Source organism: Amblyomma americanum, chromosome 1 (genome assembly GCF_052857255.1).
Source record: "Amblyomma americanum isolate KBUSLIRL-KWMA chromosome 1, ASM5285725v1, whole genome shotgun sequence".
Classification (NCBI taxonomy): Eukaryota; Metazoa; Arthropoda; class Arachnida; order Ixodida; family Ixodidae; genus Amblyomma; species Amblyomma americanum.
In genome coordinates this window covers 372,768,642-372,785,644 of record NC_135497.1, presented here as the reverse complement: position 1 = coordinate 372,785,644, position 17,003 = coordinate 372,768,642, and the positions used below count along the sequence as shown (strand labels likewise).

Below are 17,003 nucleotides of genomic sequence, written 5' to 3'. Positions count from 1 at the left end.
TTTAAAAAATCAGCCATATCTAGAAATCGAAACTAAGTGAAGTTTTGCTTTAAGAGAAAGCTCACTTGTAAATCTTACTTTTGCAAAAGCAGAGAGATGAAATGGCACAGCTAGTCGTTAAGGGCAACTGTGTGGATTCCAAGAGAAGGCAAGCGTATCAGGGGGCGGCAGAAGGTTACGTGGGCCTATGAGACTGAGAATTTTTCGGGCATAAGGTGGGCGCAGATGGCAATGGACCGGGTTAGTTTGAGAGACATGGGAGAGCCCTTTGCCCTGCAGTGGGTGTAGTCAAGCTTATGATGATGATGATGATGATGAAGGTAGCAATGCACGTTTCTGAAACCAGCGTTAACACATTCAATACATATGCGAGTCTCATGTCTTTAATTTTCGGGCGTAATATGTTGTAGTCAATTTTCTCTCGCCGTGCCCCGACTTCATATATCCGCGGAAATTTGAAAGGAAAACAAGATTTTGGGAGCGGTTCGCTATACTGACGTCATATAGGCCAGCTATTGCTCTAGTAACATGTGATGTGGCCTGTGATTATAACGGAAGTTGGTGTTGTTCTCGTGGGGTCAGTTATTAAGTTTTTGAATTCATACGATTTCAACAGCAGCATATAATCAGTGCTTATATCTGCAGTATAATCAATATAACTATCATGTGTAATTCTGAGAGGTAGTTTGCTTTTTCTTGTTTAGAGTAGCAAGGATATATTTCATTTCGTCGAAAATTTGTGCACACTTGAGTTGGGATTGGGGGGGGGGGGGGGGGGGGGCTGTACACACCAACTGTTATAGTGTAATGAAAATAAATTTATGACTCAAATTTGGAGATAAATGTGTTTTTGAACATCGTAACGGAAGGAGAGCTCACATGGATGCAACTCCTGTGGTATAGCGTATGATGCTCATTTCCTACATGCCGCTGGCACAGGTTTGTTGCTTGTGAACTTCTAGTTTACCTCTGATCAATTGTTTTTGTTTTGTTCGCATGGGTTGATTGTTGAAATTACTTCTACTCGTACTTACCCGTCACGTCCCGCAATCGATAAGGCATTTGGGATGGAGTAAATAACTGACACAAACGTAAAAAAGTTCTGCCCTGGTTAGTTTAGTGGCGGCAGTAATTATGACGGAAATAGTTAAAAATGAAAAATTCTTGCGGACAAAGATTGGCGAAAAATAAAGAGATGCGGAGCGCAAGGCTGCGGGATCGAATCTCGGCCATGAAGGACGCATTTCGATGGAGACGAAATGCAAAAGGCACCCGTGCGCTGTGCGTTACCAGTGCACGTTAAAGAGCCCGAGGAGGTCAAAATTAATCCGGAGCCCTGCATTACTGCGCCTCTTTCTCTCTTCCTCCTTTTGAGTGCCGTTTCATCTATTCCATGCCAGCGACGTTGAAGTGCATAGCGAGAGTTCGGCAAACCCTCCTTTACTTCCCCTTAGAACAGGAAAGGAAAGGCTCTCTTGTGCACGGAGAGCTGGGTTTCAACAAGTGCACTTGAGGGATGCGGCGAAAACGATATCGACGCTGTTTGTCCATTCATCCACCGCACGCCAGCGGGTGAGGAGTGCCGGTCGAAAGAGCGGGGTAGATCGGGTCCGTTGGAAAAAACCGCGCGCTGGCGCCGGCGCGGAGGGAGCGTTCGCCGCCAGAAGAGCGGTGCCTCCTGGGAGAGCGGCCGCGCCTGCCAGCATGAGCGCCGCGCACGCGGCGCCTCCAGCGTTTCGCCCTCCCGCGTTCTACGTGGAAAGGTCGACGGCGCGGGGGAAACACGCCGAGAAATCGGCCCCCACAATCGTCGCACTCGAGCGCTGCCTCACCTTGTGACGGAGCATATTTTTCATGCACTCTCCGTCTGGGAATCTCGTGAATGGCGCGATCAACCTTTAATGCCAAGCTTCAACGCTCCTCTCTCTGACAAGCTGTTCCTCGCAGCCTTTCGCCGTATATGTCATCTTTTCTTTGCAACCCCCGTCATTTGAAACATGCTATCTCATACGGGCAGAAATCGCTTTAGGCAGCAGATAAAAGGGAGGACATATGCATCTTCTTTCGAGTGAAATTTTACGCCAGAATGTTCTCTGGGAAGTGCAAGCTGTTTTTTTTTTTCACAGTATATAATGGGTTTTTTATTCCCTCGAGACTGAGTATACTGTAGGCTCAGGAATAAACAAAGCTTCCATACGAAGGTATACGCATTTATGACACCAAATAGCAAACAGAAAACATTGCGATGTCTGGCACAGGTGTCAGATAAGTGAGTAGACCATATAAGGCCGAATCCAACTATGTGTCTAAATATTTTACAGAATCAGAAAAACGAATACGAGGCTAAGAACGATTTATACATAGAGAACTGTGCAAACAAAGTGATTCAGAAAGTGTGACCTCCTTCAGCGGGCTACGAAAACAAACAAGCTTTGATGTAGAATGATTAATGTCAATTAAGGTAGCATCGAACCAGTCCATTAACTTTACAAGGTCGTTCTGAGACATCACAAGTGCATCCGAGAAATTCACATGAGTTAGCAACGAGGGTAGTATTACGTGCATGCTGAAATAGTTTGGAAGTGCCTAGAGGATTATACACGTAGTTTACGTACACATTAAACAGCAAAGAAGACAGTATGAAACTTTGTAGAACACCATCCTTGGGAAGTACACGGGCACTACGAGCATTTGTAAAGGAGACAAGGTGTGAAAGATCTGCAAGGAAATTTTGCAATAACCGAAAGAAGCGACTCTGAAAACCTAAATATTAGTGTTTATCTAGTCAATGGACATGTAAGACTACATCAAGTTCTCTTGATGCATCTAAAAAACAGTGCCCAAGACATTAGCTTTGTCTAAAAATATGTAAATAAATGGTAACTAAAGTTTGATAAAACTTGAGTGCTGCTTTTTTCAATAAAACCATATTGACATTCGGAAAATCCCCCTTACTTGTTTATAAAACTTTTTATTACTAAGAATATGTTTTTCTAAAATTTTCTCTAAATTTTGTACTGATTTATCATCGCCTTCTTTAAGAAATGAACGAAATATGGCCGTGTTTAACCGAGTAAAGATACTGCTACTTGTAATTATATAGTTTCAGGTTTCTAATAATATCTTCTCGAGAATGCCAAAATTGCGGTAAAGATCGGATATGCGGATTCTCCTGTTTCCTGGCGATTGTCGCGAACTGATGCTCTCTAGTAGAGTATAAACTTCTTATATTGTAATGACCGGAAGGGGAGCACAGTTAATTACCTGGTTAGCCGTAATGCTTTAATTACAACCTATTTGATTATACATCCCCCCAATAGTGAGGGCAAAATTTGTTAAAGTCATCAACGACAAAGGATAAATCTGAATCAGAACTGTTCTCAATATCGTTACCCGGGTTTGAAGATAGACCTCGCACCTCATTTATAAGAGACCTAGTTTTTTGGCATTGTTTCAATTTTGATCGAAGCGTTTTCTATAGTAAAAATGTTTCTCCGCATGACTGAAGCAATTTAATTTATTTGAAGAAGTTGTATAGTTTTAAGAGTGCCTTTGTACAAAATCAATCAGTCAGTCCACATACCTGGTGCCTAGGAACAACCCTAGGGTCTTGGAACTGGTACACCATACACAGAACAATGCAGAAACATAATAACAGAAAAAAATCAATGAGGTCCACAGATAACTAAAGAGCCAAGACGATAAAAACATCATTCGTCAGTGAAGCCCCCCAGACCACGACAAAAGCGTGAGAAACAAGCACAAAGCGCAGTGTAGCGGGACCCGGCACCCGACAGGAGCGTAGCTCAGGGTGCGAGGAAAAGAGGGAGGAGGGAGAGAGAAATCAAAAAGATGAGATCATGTACGCGTGCGAAAGGGAGCTAAAATACCGCAGTCTTCGACGCGTTCGAGAACAAGGACAAGACGGTCGGAGTAAGCATTATAGGAAGACTGTTATCTGTCAATGGGAGTGTCGACTCTGCAAGGCATCTGCTATGAAAGAGCGATCTGACTAGGCAGTTAGCTCAGCACGCGAATTTTAACAACTTTAACCGGTCACCGCAGAAAATATTACCGCGAGCTAGTTTGCAAAGGCAGCGATCTGTTCCCACTAGTCGAAATCGCAGAGTGGGAAGAATTGTCAAGAAAGACATGCCGCCGCTTATATCTGCGTTCAGGTGACGGAACCAGTGCTTGCAAAGGGACAGGAACTTGTCCTGAACCCTTTCGGTATGATCACTGTTCGTCTTAAGGCTCCATTTTGAACAGCTCATCCGCATTTGAGAAGATGTAGGCAGAGAAACTTATAGAACTTTATAAAACAAAGCGCACCTTGAAGCTCTCTCGAAAATCTCCAACAGCGTCAAGGCACTGATGAGTGCGCCCAGTAATCTGCGTGACGTCGGGTGATAAGCTTAGAAGAATAAAAAAGTGCCCCCATGTCTCGAATTTCGGCCGCCTTCGGTGAACTTGCACTTCCAATCTTGTACAATGACGCCAATTCGGATATTTTCCCCCTTTTGAAGTAATTTTAGGATAAAATTTGGCGAAAAGAGAATTTTCACGAAATTTCAGGAAATTTGAAGACCCGGCAATTTCTCTCTTTTTTTTTCCGAATTGCGGGACTTAGCAAACTTTTGCAGGGAAAAAGTGTAAGAAATATAGATTTTTGTGTTTAAGTGAATTTTCAGTGGTCGCATGAACATCACTGATCTTGGAGGGATAGAGCTATTGCTGCGCTTTGAGTCTGTGGAATAGAATTTGATTGCCTCTTAGTGTTCTATTGTTGTAGTAGTAGTAGTAGTAGTAGTAGTAATTTTTATTTCCCTCGACACACACAATGCACCAGAAACAGGCCGATTTAAGTATTTAGTTGGCTTGTGTGACCGTGCCTTAAGATGCACAAAATACATGATGACTGTAGTGAATGGAGATCAATGACCATATGAACAAAGCAAAAAAAAAGATAATTATGAGAAATGGAGAACAGGATACAAATTGGTAGGCATAACCAAACAAACAAACTGAAAAGCAATAAATATAACCCGACAAAATTGTCTCTAAGCGTCAACAGCAATTTCACCATTGATTTTTTGATAATTCTTTCAGAATTCTTTTAGATGCCGCAGAAAAGATTTAATATGGTAACTTGTTGAAATTTCTGGGACATAATAAGCACAGCGTCTGGCCGCATCATGCCTTGCGGCTGAAAGGGGGTCAGCATAACGAAAATGTTTTCTTAGTTCCCGTGTGGCGGTATTTTCGTGCTAAATGCGGTATTCCAAAAATGTTGAACAACAACAGTTTCAATGAGCAAGGACTGAAAATTCTGGATAGCAAGTTCGCGGAAAATTGCGGCTGTTAATATTAGGGAATTGTAGGCAAAGATTTTAAGAATATTTGCATAATGCTTTCAACCCGGTATCTGACCTGAACAGAAGCCAAAGACAGCAATTCCATATCTCAACACACTGTAATCCAAAGCATATGCAATAATTTTGAACACATACAAGGGCAGAAAACATTGAATTTTTAACAATTACCATGGTACTGACTCCAATTTTGAACAGACTACGAATAGTGGTGGATGTTGACAGGACAATGTACTATAGAAAGACTCCAAGATATTTAACACAATCCACGTATGTGATACGTGCCCATATACAGGAAACACATTCCGACTTATGTAAGTAAAGGGGCATGTTCATTATCATAGTATGGAGCAGAGAGCTTAGACAGACAAGTTGTGTTTTTTGGCAGTGATAAACATTCCATTGTCAGTGAACAAATGGATTGCATTGTACACGTCATTGTTCAACGTATCAATGGCTGCATTAATTGTAATGAAGATGTCTGCTAGTAACAGTGCCGCCAGCATACTGGAACGCCGAACATTTGGAAACTGCCAAAGCGAAGTCTTCCAAGAAAATATGAAACAACAGTGGCGATAAAAGCATTCAGCCGAAACTTACAACTGAAAGCGCCTATTGTCGGTTGTGACCGGTTGAAACCGATTTCTCAAGCAGTTTTGGAGAATGCTGTAAAAAATTGGAGGACGCTTAAACTTTGCCATTAAGAGCAGGACGCGACAGCGTGTTGCAGCATTGCCAAGGAATCCACGGAACGCCATCGTCCTTCGGTGCGACCTCTTGCACGGAAAATTAAAAGAAAGGAAACATCTTGGTGGACACCCGAACCGCACTGAGAGGCAAGGAAAATGAAAATAAATTTTTTAAAGGAAAGGACGCCTGTCTCGCATATCACGGTGGACACCCAAACCGGGGCGTAAGGGAAGGAAATTGAAATAAACATTCATTTTATGCAAAGGAATTGACGCCTGTCTCACAATTCTCGCTAGACACCCGTATCGCGCCGTAAGGAAAGGAAAATTCCTTCCCTTATGGCGCGGTTCAGGTGTCCACGGTGATGCGACATTTTTCGCTCACGGCCAAAGACACCGACGACACCGGCTTTTCTGCGACAAGAGCTCCTTAACGCTCTCGCGTTAAAAGGCCCACAGAATTTCAAAAAATACAGGTTGCTTAACATGTTCTGATGATCCAGTGTGTCAAACGCTTTCTCTACATCTAAGAAGAGAGCACACGTGAAAAGGTTGTGGTCAAATACTTAGAACAATTCATCCGAAAATTCCTCAAGGAGGCCTACAGGAGCACGCCTAGAAACAAAGCCAAAGTGGCGATCTGACAGGATAGATAATTCGGATAGAAGCCTGCTGAAGGCTTCGGACAGAGAAACATTGGCGAAATATGAGATTGGGAGCTGTAGTGCTAGCGTACTAAAACAATCGCATGCTGCCAGCGGGATCTGAGCCCACAACTTCTGGGCTGGTTAGCCAGATGCGACGACACCAGCCAGGCACGCCAGGTGGAGGGCGGCGTGGTGGAAAGAAGGGGAATGAAGAGGCTGTGCTCTAAGTAGGCATAAGGGCGGGCGCACTTGCGAAGCGTTGGCTAGGTTCTCATGGCGCGCTCACATGCAATAAACCCAGCGCGTGCAGCGAACCCTGCCCCACTTCCTTCGATGCTCCAATGTTAAGCTTCCGTTTTGCCGCGGAAGAGTTCTCCGGCCTCGACGTATTTCGGCGCGTCAAACGTGGATGTGGGACGAAAGCAGGCATCGTGCGTTTGGCCACGGACACGACCACGCCGCGCGCCATGTCCCTCTCCGATTTCAGCCGGGCGAGAGCACGCGTGCAACCGGCAACCTCTGGACCAGCGCGGATGTGTCGCTCACCACACTCCCAGCAGACATCCCGCCCGCACTAACGCGTGCTACGCGAACAGCGCAGCGTGAAAGCCTCCGCGCGCACCTTGGCATCCTTCGGGCAGGAGCGGCGCGCGAAGGTCGCGCCGCGCCGTCCTTCTCGGTCCCCGGCGGAGAGGCTGATAACCTGCGCGGCATTTCCGCACTCGCACTGCGCGGGCATCCAGCGGTGCCGAGAAGGCGCACGGCTGGCCGCACGCACGATCCGCGAAAGGGGGTTGCGTGCAACGTCGCCACGGGCCTCGAGGGAGACCGATAGCCACGGAAATGCTGCTGCAGTGTATTGACCCGCAGTCGGCGAAAACCATGCAGAGACACTGTTACCGCACGAAGCTGGTGGGGTATCTCTCGACATTGCGTTGAGCTTGTGTTAAGCGTTGCAGTCGCACGCACAGAGACTCGGCGGTGGGTACAGGTAGATAATCTTAGTGGGCACTATAGAATGTGGCACAGTTGGTTCGCAGTTCTCCCCTAGGCTCACATCTACCTGCGGGCCGGAAAGGGAGTGTTCGCGGTTGAGTAGACCATGCCCAATTAGGGCGTCGCTCAGTACCACATCTGGTTCGAGGCAGCAACACGAAGAGAGTATGACCGCTGCTCTTGCTTAACAGTGAGTGACATGAAGCAGCGGGGCCTGAGCCTGGCCGAACCATCCATTCATCACGGCGCTTCGGTTACTGTGGCATTTGGGTGGGCAAACTTTCTGACTTGTGGATGCCAACAGGAAGTTTCAGCATGGCATGTACCGCTACCGCATACCACCAGTCGCCTTTGTGCATGAGCAGATGGCCCAGACAGGCCAGGTGCAGGACAGCTGCGGGCTCCTCTTTCCCCTCGGGAAGACGTGCGCACGTGCACTGGCGGCAGTGGTGCACGTTGTGCTCAAACTTTCTGATATGAGAGGTATGTGCACAAACTGCCGATGACTACGGCGCCTTGAAAGTAGCGTCTTATAGCGAACACTAAGCCCTATGTCGGAACAAAACCGGGCGGGCCGCCTTCGCACGTCTCTTTTGCAGCGTCTGAGCCGCCAGTGCGGCTTCCGCTCCGCTGCACCGAACGGACGAGACGGGTTGGAGGGGCCAAGAGCCCAGATGGCGAGCGGGTTGCCGGCGTGCGAGACGGCGCTGGCAGGGGGGTCGCAGAGGCGGCAAGGGGGGGGGGGGGGGGGGGGGGCGGACCCCGAGGGTCAGTTCCTGGAACCGCGGGCATTTCGAGTCCAAGGCGCTCGTCGTCCCGGTCGTACACTGCAAGGAGATTCCGCAGCTACGAGGGCGGTGTGTCTGGCGCCGCGGCCTCTCCGCCGGTTGCGCGATCACCTGGCAAGCGGTGCTTCGGCGGCATCCCTTTCTTCTTCCTCGCCCAAACCGCGCCCCGCGTGCGCGTGGTCTTCCGTAATGGACGCGCGCGCTCTCTGCCCGCCAGCGGAGGGCGCGGCGTGTGTTTACGCGTGAACGCACTGCAACGAACAGTTAGTTACAGTGCCCGCCGAAGGGAACTGTCTCGAAAGACTATCGACTGACGGCAGCGAAACTGGTAGCGGGGCAGAACCGAAATACGTGCCTCGTGAACTTTTCTGCATTTATCTCTCGCTTTCTTACTTATTTATTTTTTTTTCTTCTTTCGTTCGTTCGTTACGTTAGCTGCGTGCAGGCCTTCGCGGTTAATGAGCACCCTTGTGGGACAGGAGTGTGCCAGTGACCTGGGAACGAGTAAGGAAGAAAATTCTACGTAAATTATTCTTCTTCGTGACTCGCTAATTGGCGGCTTTGCAGAATTGAACCAGTTAGCCTCGCTCGTGGGATCGATGTATACTCCGCTTGCACCGCTGCGACACCTGCAATGTAACGCACGCTGTTGTCCTCGTTTGCGGGCGCTGCCAATGTACGGCGGTTCAAGCTGAGCAGACTCACGCGTTACCGTTAGCTGCGATTTTTTTTGGCACTTACTGACGTTACTGAAGAAGCTTATGGATCATCACGGCAGCGCACGGTGTCTGCAATAAACTAGCTCAATTCACGGCCTCACGGTTTCTGCTCTCGATAGACTTATAACTTCTTTTTTTTTATTGGCAGGCATTGCGAAGAGGTTTATTCATAAAAACTGCAGCCGCCAGACTGCACACAACAAAGAGAAGTCTTACGAGCTCTGAGGAGGCTTTGCTCGCCAAGAACGAGAGGGGCAGACGGCCTTGAAGAATCTTGGATGTAGACGAAGGCACACCCTCTTGGATAAGTGCCTGCTGTTGGCTAGACAGCTATCCAGCGCTTTGTGACGTGGCGTTGCGATGGGCCAATAAGAGGAGCGGAAGTTGTGGCTAAACCGCTGTATGGCCTGAATATGCTAAGATGCGAATGAGGCGAGAATTCATTGGCCAATAGGGCGAACCCTGACGCGAGTGCATGGCAGGGAACGATGCCCGGCCAGACAACATAAAATGCCCTAGACGTTCTGGTGTGGCCAAAAAAAAAAGGTCGTTTGTAAGACGAATTCATAAGCGACAAGATATATGATATCTGGGAGCATGCTGCGCCATATTGATTTTTGTTTCTTTCTCGCAGCTTTGGTTAAAAAAAAGTCTGTATCAATGCATCAAAAGGAATTTCTGCTGAAGGCATACATGTTAGGCGTCTTGATAAAGACCTTTATGGCTAAAAAGTGCTTCTATGTTAGCAAACGGAGGAAGGTGGGGTTTGGTGCGCTAATCGAACAACTACACCCCCCCCCCAGCACGCTTCGAGCACCGAACAAGCATCAGAGTAACGGAGTTGGAAATCATACCAATACAGACAAAACAAAGTTTTAGAGCCGCAGTATGTATATCGTGTGCGTGGACGCTGACGACGTTTCCTGCCAGTGTCTTTCCGCGTTTTCAGGGTAAAGCACCGGCGTACCGTCGAGGTTCATCACGGGAATGCCCCGTCGGTGCAGGCGGAATCGTGCGAGAGCGTTGAAAGTGTTTTCTGTATACCACTCACATGTATCGATTGCATTAGGACTTGTCTCGAGCCACCTTGTTCACGCTAGTATTTTCCTTACGCGAGTACTAAGCGGCGTGTCTGTTCTAAACTTCTGCTACAAAAAAAAAATTGCCTGTTGCCTGAGGCCGCCCATGGAGCTCATGGAGACTGCTTTTCGTGCCTTTCAGATGGCCTCGAGAATTCGCCGGGGTTTGGCTCTGTGCGATTTTTCTTTTTGGAAAATTATTTTTGTCGCAAAACGTCGTTGAACGACCCTGCGAGAGTTGGCAAGGATAGCTGGGATGGAAAATGCGTCTATAGTCGCAGTTGCATTCCTGGCCATTAGCAGCAAGGAAAAATTACTCTTTTAAGCGTACGGCTTAACAGCGTTTTCCGATTTAAATGCACGTGCGGCAAGGGGCTGAAATTCTTTGGCGAGAACGACCTGTTGTTTTTTCGTGCTGTGATAGGACGAGCAGCACGCCGTCGTACAGAACGCCTAGAACGCGTTCTGGGCGTGTTTCGGCCTGAATAACATCGATATCTAGCGATAAAATTTTGTTAAAAAGGCCTGAATGTAAGCATGTGCAGTCAAATTCATGGGATTTCATTGTTGTTTTTTACGTCCCTGGTCGCAGCGGGTTTCGGAGCTGTGGAACACACAGTTCATGTGTGGGAAAAAAAAAACAAATGTGTGTTCATGTGTTTGGGACAAAACACAGGACATGTGTTTTGTCCTCGTTACAGTCGTCCACGCACTTATCTAGTGCGCTCAGACGGTGAGCTCTCTTGCACATTTATGACAGTCGCCGCTGCCTGACAGCTTTTTAAGTCATCAGGAGTTAGAGACGATCCATGGCAATGCGCAGGCACGATAAGGTATTGTTTCTAGCCCTAAGCCGCTCGTAAATAACGCAAGCGTGCTCCCCTGTGCGGCCTTCATGAGCTCTGCAGGCAGCTGCATGCGTGGACGATTATAGATGTCACATGTAGAGCGGCGTACCAGAGCGATGCGAAATTGCCGCACGCTCTGTCCTCGCTCAGCAAATCAAACGTTAAGATCTTCAGGGGACACTGAAATGATTTTATGTTATGTCTGCATGTGGAATAATGAGCTGAATACGACAGTACCGAACCGTTCGGCCGTGCTCTCCTTTATTGATAAATAAGACCCTTCGTATTCGGGTTTTATTTTTTCCGGAATCCTGGGTGTAAAGATGGGGCAATATTTTTATCCCAAAGTAGGGTACAAATCAGGTCATTCAGCAAAAAAAGCTTCCCGATTCGGGAGTTTTATACCATTTTTTTCAAAAGGCCATTTACTGTAAGCGCTCGTTTTTTGTGAAGTACATTAAATGCTGTATTCTTGCTCTTTTTTTTAATAAACAGTAAACTGCAGGTTGCACTGAGATACCTTAAAAATCAGAATTTTTTTGTTTTTTGTTACAACTATTTCGGCACGAATATTATCATCTTCTCCGCGCCAGACCTGCTTGCCTTTTTACACCTCGAAAAGATTCATTCAACAAGAAAATCGTCATTATGAGCGCGCAAAAGCCTTGGAGCAGACCTTGTTAGAGTGAGTCGTATGATACAGTGATGCCCCTAGAAGATCTGGTCAGCACCTGTGTTGTGGCCTCTACCTTCTAAACCGCCCTTTTCAACCAATCCTCAAGTGAAATTGCGCCAGGAATAACAAGCGTTAAAAACCGATTTAAAATGATCGGTTAACTGAAAACACCACTCTGAAATGTGCGCAAGATATCTGCGAAAATTAGTACGGTATTTTCGAATTTGTACAGTGGATAATTCTGGTCTATAAAAGGCACACTTCTATAGGGAGAAACCGGGTTTAAGCCGACCTTGAAGAAATTGGTTCGGGATGCAAGAGTTGGACAAAACAGGTTTTTACCCGGTAACGAAAGGCTCTGCAGTTACAAAGCAGCGCGAGCAGAGAGAACTCCTTTGAAGAGCACCAGCGCTTGCTTGGAAATTTCGCGTCCTTCAGAAATAGATCGGCTATGTCACCTTTTTCGTAGTCCTTTGAGCATAGTCTCTAGGCGGCGCTACTCGAACTTAGTAATGAACTACTTTGGTGCATGGCAGCAAACTTTCAACTGGACTGCATATTTATTGACTCTGCGAAGACATTTGGTTGTATTCCCCGCCCACATTGTCCTCTAATAGCGAAAGTAACTCATTTGCACCTAGTATAATTGATATCTCTTCGTGTACGAAGGTTTTTCTCATTCCCCAATGTGTTTGCCTTCGCCGACAATAATTCGCTCGTCCTGACATGTCTGACATCTAGCGTGCCGCAAGGAGGCTCATTTTCGCCTGTTATTGTTCGTATTATATGTTCTTGTTATTGTTCCTGTTGCATTCAATGAACTTAAATCCGAGCTCATATCGAACGTGTTCACTGACAACTGTTTCATCTATTGAAAAACCCGCTCAGTAACCGAGCAGACTGTACTTCAGGAAGCTTTCCTCCGCATTACCAACTTTTGCTGAACGTGGCGGATGTCACCAACTACAAAAATTCGGATTTCAGGACGCGGACAGTTGTTTGATCAAACGAACAATTAAAACAATTTCATCGAATATTGTAGCGGCTCTAAAGTGATATAATTTTGTCGAAGCAAACAGCCGATGTATGCTATCGTCTGAGGCGTCGCTTCAAGACGCATCTCTACAAGAGTTCGCGTAGAGCTTGTTGGCGCTTTTCGGTCACGTGGGAACGAGTCAATCCTCTAACAAAGAACGTCTATGCAGTGTGCATTGCGGAGCCCGCATTCTGCCTTTCACACCATGGCGCGCATCATTTTGAATAAAGAGGGCAATTGGCATTCTGCTAATGTCCTGCGTGCGCCACATTGCTGACTACTTATGGGATAGAATGTAACCGCCATCCGAGGTGGATTTATGAGTCACTGTTTCAGGGGGCGGTTGGGGGAGGAGAGGGCGGTTTCATTTGTACCATCTATTTCTAGGACTTTTTTTTTTTCGTCGAAAAAATGACGTTCAGCCTGGTTTTTCTGCGTAAAATTTCTTGCTTGCTGCTTTGGCCGCAGTGCGTATCTCTGACGATACCCAGAAATCAATGTGGGACTAAACAACAATGCTTGCGCAAGGGCGACTCCCGCGCTTTCGGTTCATGCCGTTCTGTCGGAGTGCCGCACTGCATCGCCCGCTTTGCGATAGCTTCACCGCTGCGCTGTTCGTAAGCGACCCTGTGAGTTTTGTGCGCTCTGTATTTCTGAGAAGTCTGAAACGGCGTTTCGAACGCACTCTGCCCTTGGGCCATCTCAACCGACAAGACCGGCTTCGCTCAGTAACAATACGCGGCAAGAGGCGAAGAGAGCGCCGGGTGCTGCCTGTCTCCGTCACCCAACAACAATGCGGCTAATATGTTCTGGGACTTGCTGCACTTTCAGACCGCTTGCACCCACTGACTGTCCTAAAATCCCAGCTCGAAAGCTCCTTGTCTTGTGGGTGAACTGGCGTACTACACTACAGGCAGATACATACCAATAAGCTGCTATTATAAGGATGTTGGGGCTGTTCCGGATTACAGGTGTTTGTGTTTTTCTTATTGTCACTTCAGTTACAAAGCACTACTGGTGCTTTACGGTAATCAAGGGGAGGGACTTTTCGAAGCCTTTGCTAGCTCGTCTAAGCCTGCAGTCCCAGACTCCCCTCGTAAAGAAAGGCATCCAATAAAATCACTTAAATTCTTGAAGCCCGGTGTCGACTTTGATTCGAGGCTTTTTGTGTTCTCTTTGTCTCCTGAAGGATCACTTGACGATGTACCAGGCGGGACCACGGATCTGTGCGGAAAGAAAGTGGATGCTTTGAACTCTATTGAGCCAGACCAGTGGGAACGTTGCTATACTGGCCTGTTGCGGTCGGCTAGGCATTTTTGTAGCGAGAGCTACACTGGGCTACCAGTCGAGCATTTCGCGGTACATTGGAGAGGCCAGTTGTACGCATGCGCCGTTACGATGGCAACCGAAGAGGAAAAAAGTTCGGCGTGCGCTCCGCCGTCGCCACGGCCGCGCGCCCGCTCCTCCATCAAAGCCGAGCATGACGTCACGCGGATGAAGAGTTGTGCGCATGTGCCGATACCATAGTAACCAGAGAGACCCCACAGCTGCGCCGCGTTCTTCGTCGCCGCCTCGCCGCACGCTGCTCTATCACCCGAACCCGGCTTCACATTCGCAGCATTGCGTATAAAAGGCGGAGATGTTGCGGGCGTCTGTATCACAACGTTTGACATGCATGCAGTGAAGGAGAGTCCAGCCGCTGCTAAACGGGGGTATAGACAAGAGGAGATTAACTCTTATGATCCTGATGTTGTCGCCTGGCAGTTGGCTGCTCAACAAAGAGAGAATGAGGGTAAAAAGGCGAAGAGAGCAGCGGAGACGCCCGAACAGAGAGAGGAACGCCTTGCCAAACGGCGATGCCAGGCTGCCGAGCGTAATAGACGGCGCATAGCCGCCGAGATGGAGCCTATGGAAGGCGTCAGTCAACGGGAAACAACAGAAGAGGATGTGAAGGCCCGTAGTGTGACTGATCACACCATTTGAGTTTCCGAAAGACAAGCTCAGCCAGGGAAACGTACCTCTCGCTACGTATATCCTGGCATAGCCGAGCTAAGCAACTGCCACTTTTTTGACGACAGTGAATACAAATCAATTTGTGTTTTGCATATTTGATTAATGGCGAGGATGCGCAGATGCAGGTCTCCGTAAGGAAGGGAACAGTGAGGGCAACTCCTCACGCGTATAACGCAGTTTAAATATGTGTGGGTCCTTTCGTCCACGCGTAGACGTCTATACCTCCGAATTTATTTTCTATATCGAGCGCTTGATGAAACTTCACGACGTTTTGGTTTCGGTCTATCAGCAGTGTCTCTAGTCGCATGGTCACAACACTGCGTTCCAACAGATGCTGATTTGTGAGGGGAAAACAACGACGACAGTTATCACTCGTGCGTCATGAGCACAATGCGTCTTGTATGTCGAACATTACTCGCAGACTCGAAATTATATCACGAAACATATACCTCAAATACAACAGCGCATAATCAACTTTTTGTCTCATACAAATAAATGTTTTCAACTCGCAATAGTCGCTCTTCAGTCGAGACTTCATTGAATGCGACACTGCCTCTGTGCAAAAAAAGAAAGCCGTGTACTGTGCGATGTCAGTGCACGTTAAATAACCTCAGGTGGTCGAAATTTCCGGAGTCCATCACTGCGGCGTCCCTGAAATCCTGTGTCGCTTTGGGACCTTAAGCCCCCATAAACCAAGCGAAATCAAACAAAAGCGAAGAAATTCGCGTATATTTTGCCAGAATACATTGGTACAATTTGATTATACGTAATGGATATCAACAGCGAAAGTGTAGCACACACAAAGCACAAAAACGCAAATAAAATGTTGAGAGAATCACAGGTGAAAAATTACGGTCTCTCTCGTTGTTGGGAATAAGTGTAAGCATGAAATGCACTGCAGGAGTGGCACAGCACATTCTATGACGGCTCACAGATAGTGGTAGCTGTACTCGAGTGTCAGCCAAGTTTATTAGCTGCTCAATGAGCCGCCACTATCAGTCGATTCTCTTCCGCCTAGACAGAACGCTCGGCGTCCGTTGCCGCTTTTGGTGCTTTGCGTGCTGCCGCGTTCAGCAACTTCTCTTTTTATTCCTGGGCGGCGCGCTCAGCGTCCCTGGCTGCTTTCTCTCCTTGACGCGCCGTAGTGCTCGCCCTGCTCTTCTCGGGCCTTACCGACGCATTCGGCCACTTTGACTGCCTTCTCACTTAAGGCTGCGGCTAAAAAAAGCTTCGGCAGGCGACATAGGTGAGCCTTCCTGCCTTCTGACTCACCCGGCTCTACAGCAGGGCCATGGCTGCAGCACTACTGCTGCCGAGATCATAAAAAAAATTGAATAAAACATTTCGTATCGAATCTCCTACGTAAAACAACTCGAGATCAATTCATATAACCCCTTTTAAACCCGGAAACTAAGCAAGTTCACACTAATACCAATGTTAATGAAGAATTTTAATGAAATTTTTGAAGGCACCTGCTCCAGCATTGCAAACTTGATTTTTTTTATATGATATCTGTAAGGTCCCTGGCATAGAGAATTACATGAGGGATGAGCGTGGCAGTTAAGGAAAAATGGCACTGACAGCGTTCTTAAAAAGTATGGCGTTGATACGATGCACGGCGTTCTGTGGTAGATCATTCCAGTCCCAGGATGTCATGACGAAAGAAGATCAAGAATGAGCGGTAGTTTTTGCGTTGTATGCGTAGACGGCGTTATGTTGAGTAATACGGCTGGAGAGGCGATGAGCAGATGATCTGATTCATTCTCCTAGAGATGAATGATAAAACGTACCATGAAAGAGGCAGAATCGAGAAATTTTCCGTCGCGTTTCAAGGCTGGTTAAGTTGGCTATAAATTTCAAAGCAGACACACTAGCGTTGTATGAATAATCAGAATAAATAAAGCGGATAGCACGATTTGGATTTTTCCTAAGGATAAGGAGAGGTTAGAATGGTGAGGATCTCATATGGCTGAAGCGTATTCTAGTTTAGGGCGCACAAAGGTGAGGTATGCTGATGGTTTGATGGGTGGGGTGGCAATTCGTAGATTGCGGCGTATAAAACCAAGGGTACGCTTAGCCTCGTAAGCGATGTTCATCTCATATAGATAACCAGGATAGGTTTTGAGTTACAGTAATACCC

At 47.2% G+C, this 17,003-nt stretch overlaps 1 non-coding gene across 1 annotated transcript; it reads right to left on the bottom strand.

The window, feature by feature from the left end:
- Positions 1-15,294: 15,294 nt before the first annotated feature.
- On the bottom strand, positions 15,295-15,430 carry LOC144116849 (U4 spliceosomal RNA). The gene has a single exon (XR_013311972.1). It is a non-coding gene; the product is annotated as a U4 spliceosomal RNA (small nuclear RNA).
- Positions 15,431-17,003: the final 1,573 nt, after the last annotated feature.